This window comes from Zalophus californianus, chromosome 4 (genome assembly GCF_009762305.2).
Source record: "Zalophus californianus isolate mZalCal1 chromosome 4, mZalCal1.pri.v2, whole genome shotgun sequence".
Lineage (NCBI taxonomy): Eukaryota > Metazoa > Chordata > Mammalia > Carnivora > Otariidae > Zalophus > Zalophus californianus.
The window spans coordinates 132042657-132052483 of NC_045598.1; positions in this window are offsets into that span (position 1 = coordinate 132042657).

The window sequence follows — 9827 nt, forward strand, 5'->3', positions numbered from 1 at the left end:
TCCTTGTGTTCACTGCATCAAGCCTGTTTGAATCTCAGTTATTGTATTTTTCATTTGTTTTTTAACCCTTTTATCTCTGCAGTAAGGGCTTCCCTGAAGTCTTCCATTCTTTTCTCAAGCCCAGTGAGTATTGTTATGATTGTTGCTTTAAATTCTCCATCAGGCACATCACTTGTATCTGTTTCACTTAGATCTCTGGCTGTGACCTTATTTTGTTCTTTCATTTCAGATGAATTCCTCCACCTTAGCATTATGTCTAAGTCTCTGCCTTCTTCTGTGTAGTGGAAAAGTCCATTATGTTTCCTGCCCCTGAAAGAAATGGCTTTATGAAATGCGTCATGTGTCCAGAGCCTGGCCCTTTAGGGAGTGTCTCGGTGTGTGCTGCATGCACTCTGCTGCTGTGTTTTGACTGCTTTATCCTTCAGACCAGTCATCTGCGGAGGCTCCCCTGGCCTATAGTGGGCAGTGTTTGGTCCTTGGCCAGAGTGTGGCAAGTCTTAATTAGGTGTGCTCTGGTCTGCTTATTGAATGAGACCTGATACCACTTCCACTAGAACTGAGGCCCTGCAGAACTTTCTGGTCCGGAGACATGGTGTGGGTAGGGGTTCCTGCTGGTCTTCTGGGGGAGGGGCCTGACATGCTGGGCCTGAGGCAGACTTGACCAAAAAGGTCAGTACCACCAGAGCACAGCGGTGTGGGACTTGGTGTAAGCCAGTGTCAGCACTGTGCTGCTTCCCACAGGTGGCTCTACCTTTATGCTGAGGGGCAGGGGAGGGAAATGGCACCTGCTGGCTCCTTTGTCCCTAGAGAGGCATCTCTGTGAACACTACCTCTTAGGGACATGCTCCAAGAAGAGCAAATAATCTCCCCACTGTGTGCCCCAAGCATTCCTCAGATCGCTCTCTCTACACCATCTATCCCAGTGTTGCTTGCCTGCCTACCTTCTCTTCAGGAGTAGGGCAGCGGCCCCAGGTCTCTATCCCAGCCAAGCCCACTGACCTTTACTGTTGTTTGTAAGATTTTATTTATTTATTTGACAGAAAGAGACAGTGAGAGAGAGAACACAACAGGGGGAATGGGAGAGGGAGAAGCAGGCTTCCCGCAGAGCAGGGAGCTCGATGTGGGGCTCGATCCCAGGACCCTGGGATCATGACCTGAGCTGAAGGCAGACACTTAATGACTGAGCCACCCAGGCGCGCCCCTGCCCCCACTGACCTTTAACTCCAGTCTCTGCTGGTTTCAAGAACTCATGAAAATCAGCCCCTCTCATTTTCCCAGCCAGTGGCTTTGGGGAAATGTTCTCCTTGTGCATGTCCCTGTGCACTCTACTCTCTCTTACCTTTCTCCATGACCAGGGCTCCCTCCCCTCCACAGCACCCATGATCCATTTCTTCCCCAAACCATGTCTCTGCATTTCCTAACTTCTTTGATGTGGCTTCTTCTCTCCCTTTAGTTGTGGAGTTTGCTCTGTCAGTCTTCAGGTTGATTTCTGGCATATTTACAATGATTTGATAGTTATCTAGTTGTGTTTGTGGGACTAGATGAGCCTAGGGTCCTACTACGCTATCATCTTAGTTCCCCTCCTTCCACAGTGTAGTAAGATTTTATTTCTAAGTAATCTCTACACCCAACGTGGAACTTAAACTTACAACCCTGAGATATAGAATCATATGCTCTACTGACTGAGCCACGAGGCAACACCTCCCTTCTTATATCTAAAAGAGAAAAAGCCAGATAGAAAAACTAAATAAATGTTAAGTACTTAAGATTAGATGGCTCATTATATGAATCTATGATGGACCTAAAGGAGATTTATAAAGTGTTCCTGATGACAGGGTACTGTGGTAAGCTGCCTCTCAGTAACTGTGTGGCAGTCAGGGAGCCATTGGCTTGGGAAACCCTCTGTTGTCCTCATCCATGAAATCATCCATATGTAATGTCCCTGTGTGACCTTATCTTCCAAAGCTCTAGTGGAATCGTGTGAGTGAAAGGGCTTTGTAATCCATAAGTCACTGTACAGAAGCCAGTTATTATTAAATTTTTAAATTATTAATTAGGTTTCTACAATATGTCTATTTATTTTCCAAGATGGGGAAGATAGACTTTCCCTCCCTTGATGCATCAAGCCCTAAATGGGGTGAGGAAGGAGGAATTAGTGATAATCAAATTTGTATCCACAGCTTTAATCCAGTGGTCAACACAAATGGCCCATCAATTACAAGTTGTTCATGAGTGAGTCTGAGTGGAGGAAACAAGGACCTGCCCATGAGCCAGGAATACAGAAGAGCACTTTTTGAACTGGAGGGACACTAACAATAATGTTCAAAGAGGAAGTGGACTTCACATGCATTCATTATGAGATGCTGGCAAGTATTTTTATAATGATGGACTGCAGCTGCACCCCCAAGCCTCCTCCCTATCCAGTTAAAACTTTCCTATCTCTCTATAGCTTTTCCTTCCCCTCTCTACAGCTCAGATTTTTCAGGCTACATGATATATTCAAGCTTCCCTCCCCAAGTTCACTTGTTCAAATGCATCTGGAAGGTCCTCCATATGATCCCTGTGTTGGGAGACCTTAGTTGGAGACCAAACAAAAACAACAGGGCTTGGTGGGAGTGGAGACAAGGTCAAATGGCCTCTGAATTCTGTGAGGTTTGTTGATTTCTTGGGCTTTACATTACTCTCCATACCTTCTTTCCCTCAGTCCCTCGATCCTTCCACCACCCTTTGTTCAACCCTGCTCCCTTGCTTTAGATCCAATCTTCACATCAGAGAACCCAGACAAAACTCAGTCCCACTCCCAGACTCTAGGTCAGCCTCAGTCTTCATCAATAGAAAAGTCTGGAAGGCAGGGTGGAGCAGCATCTCAACCTTTGTCCCTGGTTGTAATCCCTGGACTGTTTTTAACTTGTGGCCTTTGTTGGTTGTTCCCCATTTTCTTACCCCAAATCCACTCTCTGTCCACCCTGCTCTGTACCGAGAAGCTGACTCCTCTGGAATGCCTTACCTAGGCTCCATTGCCAAACGATTTTCAGCTGGGTTTGACTGATGGGAGGCACTGGCAGGAGGTGGAGAGTGGTAGTAAAAAGAGGTTGGGGACTTACCTGCTCCATGGCACACCTTCGGGCATCCCTCATGACTATGGTTCCTGCCAGACAGCTGTTCTTCTACAGCTCAGCTCCCACTGGGCTCAGGTCTACTACTTCCCTCCCTTAGCCCTTCAGCCATAAGGGTGGTAACAGCCTTCCAGGGTTGGTTATCTCTGGCTACTTCATGATCTTATCTGCACATTGACCATGATATCTCTTCATTCGAACATTCTCCTAGGAGGAGCCTTACCAGTGCGTGGTCAAGTCATCTTCTCCTTTCTTAGGTGCTCATCTTCATTCCCTACCTGTTACTTTGGTTGTCTCTGGGGAAAGGGGTAGTGGGTACTGGACTGTACCACCCAGAGCTCTCTTTTAGAACTGCGGTATTCACTCCCCTGTTGGGGGGAGGGGTGTTGGTGGTGCTCATGGCTGACAGTGCTCATGGCTATGTCCTTCTTCAGGAGAGCCACTTTGCCCAGGGTCACACCCTTTGCCAAACATGGTTCACATCCAGTGATCCAATGGCTGATCAGTAAGGAGAGGGTTGAGGTTTATAAAGTGAAATCTCCTTGCTTCAGGGTTGTACAACCCTGAAAGGCCTTTCCAGCTCCAGCACTCCATGTGAGATCGGCTGAAGATTTCAATGACACTGCATTGTTGTTCAACTCCTCTGCTCTTCATTCTACCTGCTTCCCCTCATCAGTGCTGTTCCTGATTCCCCAGTGAACTTCTTGAGCACATACCACCATCACAGTGTCTGTTTCCTAAGAATCTGTCCTGAGACAATGGGTTCCTGACTGAAGACCAAGAAGTGGTCTCTCGGCTCCATGCTGCTAGCCTTTGACAACAGTGCCTGCCAGACTAGACCAGTTTCCCTCTGTCAAGTCCTAACCACAGTTTGCCATTCACCTGTCTGGATCTCCCACTTGTTCCCCACTCCTCCGAAATTCAATTAGTTGGTCCTTTCTCCCTCTGTAACTAGAAAGTCCATTGTCTCTGGTTTGAACCATCTCATCGCCAACTGACCTCTAGCACTGACGTTCTTTCTCATAAAATAATAAAGTTCACACTATGTGCTGGGTGCAGTGCCAGGTACTAGGGACACAGAAATTGGTAAGAAGTAGTTTCTGCCTTGGAAGATTCAAATCCCAGATATGCCACTTTACTAGATGTATGACTTTGTTAAGGAGATTGAGAAGAAGTGGCTAGAAATGTAGGAGGAGGATTCAAAGAGAATGGTGCTCTGGAAACTTTTTCAGGAAGGAGGGAGAGACCAGTTGTATCAAATGCTGCTTGATATGTCAAACAACATAAAGACTAAGAATTTTCATTGGCTATGGCTATGGCTACATGGAGGTTAACAGAAAGCTTGACAAGAGCAGTTTTAGTGGAATGGTGGGGCAACGGCCTAACTGTAGAGTAGGTTCAAGAGGGAAAGGGGGTCAGTGATGTGGAGATAGAGTGAATGATGTGGAGATACCGTTTTGCTTTAAAGGGAAACAAAGCAATGCAGTGGCAGACCATAAGAGGTTTATTTGTACATTTAAGACAGGAGATTTTGCAGCATGTTTTTATACTGGTGAAATGATCAAGAGGAGAAATTTCAATGATTTGGGGATATGGTTGCTGGAGTGAGAGGAGAGAGAGATGTATCTGGTGCGCAAGTGGGGATGCTGTTCTTAGGAACAAGGAGACCAAATGTAGGAGGACAGAGGCAAGTAGGTTCATAGATGAGAGGCTGCCCTTCTGATTGCTTCCATTTTCTCAATGAAATAAGGAGAATGGTCATAAGCTAAGAGTGAGAGAAGTTGGGGAAAGACACTAGTGATTTGAACAGAAAAGAAGTACATGGTCACTCAGGGGAATGGAGGCCAAAAGAATTGACCAGGGCTTGTAAATTGGGTTGTTGGGATGATTTGATTAGATAATAAAAGAAAAGTGTTTAGCACAATGCCCTGTACATAGTGGACATATTTAAAAATAGTTATTATTAAGTCAGTCTGGTGGGGGATGACCATGATATCCCTCAAAGTACTTTCAGAACATGGAGGAAATACCCCCTCCAGGGGAGCTGGGGAGCTATCCCCAGAGGCAGTGAATTGAGAGTTGGTCATAATGAGGAGAAAAGGAATAATGTAACAAAGAACACTATGTGCCACACATACTACAGCTACTGAGAATGAACCAGCTGGTGACCTGTTTGTAAATAAAGCTTTATTGGAACTTAGTGATGTCCTTTTTATTTTTTTTTACAGATTGTCTATAACTGTTTTCATGCTACAACATCAGAGTTAAGTATTTGCAATAGAAACTGCATGGCCTGCAAAGCCTAAAATATTTACTACCTAGCCTTTTAGCAAAAAAAAAAGTTTGTTGATCCCTGAACATAGAATTAGATAACGAGTGACTGTGGACCTAAGAAAATAAATTAGAGACCAAATAATATCATTATAGAATGAATCCATTAGAAACAGTGAGGAAGAAAAGCGATACCACTAAAAACAGAATTGCTGACCTAGAGGAAACTGCTAAAATCATCAATAGCCAATGCAGTTAGGGGAGAAAAAGAACTCACGGGTTAAAGCAATCCAAAGGAAAACAGAAAAATATTGACAAATCTTATTCTCAAACTCTCCAGAAATTTAGAGCAGCTGAAGATGATCTCAAGGATATTTGGTGTTCCTGATGTAGAAAATTCAAAAATATGGAACAGAAAGAGTAAGAATTAAGATATAATCCAAGAAATTTCCAAAAATGCAGAACGAATTGAATGTGTAGAACATACCATGTTCCAGGAAGTCTTGATCTAGGATAACCCATAGTGAGTCATATTCTAATTCAGTTTCAAGAATCAAGAACATCTTCAGACATCCAGGCAGAAATTGTAAATAATCCACAAGGAATGAAAAAAGAATTGTGATGCCAGGACAAGATGGAATAATATTCATAAAGCGCTGAAGGGAAGAAAATATTCTTAATATTTTTCATAGTCTTTCAACCTCACAACAGTAGTTCTCAGACCTAGCTGCACATTGGGATCTCTGGAGAGTTTTTTAAATGTTCCATGTTTAGAGCCACCCCCCTCCCCAAACCAGCTAGATCAGAATCTCTGGGAATGGAGCTTGGACAAGGGTATTTCTCAAAAATTCACCAGGTGACTCTAAGTGCAAGTGATTCTAGGGCAGGATACTCTAAGCGTGGACCCTGGTTCAGTGGTAACAAGCATGGAGCTTGATAGAAATGCCAAGTGTCAACCCCCACCCTAGACCTATAGAAATAAATACAGATTTATCTGTATTTTAACAAGTTCTCCAGGAAATTTGGATGCCTGCTTAAGTTTTAAAAGCCTCGAAGAATCTCTCTCTCTCATAACATTTTGTTCACTTTATTGTTATAAAGACTCAGTGGTTCTGTGAAAGTGTTCATTATCTTTTGGTGTGGTGACTTACTGTCTCTTACAAGACCAGGGAATAACTTCTGTGTGAGTGACCGAATGAAGCAGAGGCCAACGCTAGGGGAGAATGCCTTTCAAGTCTCAAGGTCTCTCTCTATGACTTATGCTCAAGTTTCCCCTGCAACAAAGATCATATGTGGAAGCTTTTGTTTGTTCACTCACCTTTAGAAGACTTCATGTAGGTTTTTCCAAGTTGACAAATGTTTTAGATCAGAACCAGAAGTTTCTTGCAGAGGAATTTTTTAGGAAAGAATATCTCTTTTAGGAAAAAAGGTTTAGATCTAGATTCAGAGATAAATCTAAAGATGGATCTAAGTATAGATTAATAAAATATTTTAAAATTAATAACATTTGGATTTTAGCAATGTCTTCGGTCGCATTTAAGTTTATTTTTCTTATAGCTGAGTAAAATTAAGTTGATTAACTTGGATATAGCATGCATAGAATGAACCCATTACAGTAAAAGTAGTTCTGTATCTATCTGCAAATATACAGAGAAAGATGCTCATCTGATGTTATTTATGACTGGTGCGATTTGAGGTACTTTTTGAATTTTCTTCTCCTGTACTGTTGAAATTCCTGAAAATGTAAATTATTTTTCCAAAAATATTGAAGTGATTTTTTAGTAAACAAAACAAACCCAAATCCTCAATTCATTAATCTGACCAGGATAATCAGGATCTGTGTACCAGCTCACACCAACCAGATTCACAGAGACTGTGAATCAGAATTGCAATACATTAATTAACATACCCACTCCTAGATCTAAGATATGTCATCCAGAGAAGGAACCTACTTTTCTGGGACTATATTTACTCAGGACTCTAAACTACGTATTAGAGGGTTGCTTGATAGAAGAGCATAGAATTAGAGAAAAGACAGTAGGTCTGATCTTTTTAGGGAATTTCTTTGAAACTATCATTGGCTAAAGATTTGTCCTTCACTGAAGCAATTATCCTTTGTCAAGAACTGTTTTCTCACCCTAAAATCAAGACTCCATCTTCCCATCCTAAGTATTTACTATAAGGTACAGTTTCTCAAGATTATGACTGATATTGCTCACACTGGAGGACTTTCCAAATCACAAATGCAAAAAGGTCATTTCTGACAAGATCGTCTTCAACTCAAACATAAATTTAACATCCATGGTAGCTATGATATCAGAAGTTGGCATCTCATACTTATCTCTGCAACCTTGGGTTTATCTCACTAGGGGGTTGTTTGAGCCTTCTGGGTACTGAATATGTCCTGTTCATGAGGAACAAAAAGAGTACATGCAATGTAAGGAAGTAGAGCCTGTGGGGCTTTTTTTTCTTTTTAAAAATTTAATGAAAAACATAAGTTAAATTCAATCCAAGGTTTAAAAAGTGATTAATTATTGTCAGTATATCTCATATCTTTCTTTATTAAAAAGAAATAAACATTCCAGTCCTTTCTTGCATTGACTTGGGTTGAACTCTTTCATGGGGGAGAGGGGGGCAGAGATTTTCCACTCCACTAATATAAATGCTGCAGGATGTGTTAGTGTCGTAACTTAGAAACTCAACTCAAGATCGGGAGATATTTTTCTCTGGGCAAGGACTGTCTTCCTCTAAATTTTAAGTAACTAAATTATGATGTATCAAATAAATTTAAGTTTTTTAAAAATTATTATTCCATTAAGTTTATGTATATGGGCTTTGAATCCTAGTAGGATAGAATTCTAGCTCTCCTGGTTTCTAGCTAGAGACCCAGTGTAAAACAAAAACCCTTTATTTACTTCATTTATAAAACAGCAAAAACATCACTTACCTACTTTTTAGGGTTTTCCTAATGCTTGCAAAGTAATATTAAATGTTGAGAGTACACACTAGGAGCTCAATAAATGAAATCCATTTGATAATCAAAGATGTTTAGAAGTGCTCATCCAAATAAGAGTTCATCAAATTTTTGTTTGAGAGTAGCTTTTCTCCTGTTTCCCATTTCTCAAATCACTGACCACACTTGGAGTAGTTGGTCAGAAGACAGAAAAAGTACAGATAATATCTAAGTCATTCTCATTTGAAATTCAGAAGTAAGCACAAACATATCCACGTACGTTTACTTGGTTATCTTCCAGGAACGAATGCATTGTGATAATGCATACAAACACATGCATATTCATAATGTATTTTGCACATTAATATAAAGCATTCAAGGACATGGAACATGTTCATTCTCCTGCATCTGTTTTTGCCTTCTTCCTATTTCCTCCCATCCCTTAAGAATTTAGGCTCTCTTCTCTCTCTACTTTTTTTATCAGGAGAAACACAGGCTTAGCTAGGCAAATGTTTCTCCAAGTTCTAGTTCTTGTCAGTATCTTTTTCTGGAACTACACACCTGCTTCCAACTACCTATTTGGCATCTCTGTCCTGATGGCACCCTAAACTGACTATACCCAAAGTTGCATTCATTATCTTATTCCCCCCCCCCCAAATAGGACCTCCTTCAGAGAATCTTATGCTTAAAATTGGAAATGAGCTGGTTTTGACTCTTCCTCTCCTGATACCCTATGCTAATCAGTTAATTTGAAGTCCTTTGCCATGATGTCTTAATTACCTAGTCTCTCCTTCCCATTCCCGTTTCTACCTTTCTACTGAGAGATTCTTACCTCAATTTTTATAACAACCTAAATGCTTTCCCTACTCCAGCCCCCTCCCGTTACAACCTGGTCTACCAACACATTATACCCGAATGAACCTTCCTCAATCACAAACGCAGTAATTTACTTTCATTCTCAAAATCTGCCATTGTGAAAGAGGGAATAGAAACTCGGGCTTGGCATCTGAGGTTCCCTACCAGGTGTCATCAGGTTATCTTTTGAGCCCTATCGTCCTCGATTCTTTTGACCCTGAGGGTACATAAATGAATGGCCCCACAAAGGCAGATCTAGTTTGCACGTGTAATTTTCTTTGACCCACACATGATTCTATACATTTGGAATTAGTTGCTTATTTCACTTAGTTGCTAACATTTACACATTGCCATGTGACACAAAGCTAGGCAGTGAGTGGCCTCTTAAATGGAGAAACATGCCCTGGTTCACCATAGCTTTCATCTGATTGGTGCTCTATCACTCGATCTGGTCCCGGCTGGGTGCCTGTAAGCACGTGAATTTATGACACTTGCCCTATACTACCTAGTGCCCCAGCCAAATGCATCATTCCCACATGCACAGCACGTCTCTGCTTATGTTATCCCATCTTTCTAGAAATGCCCTCTCCTTCCATCTTTCCTGTCTTTAGGGTTCATTTCAAACACTGTTA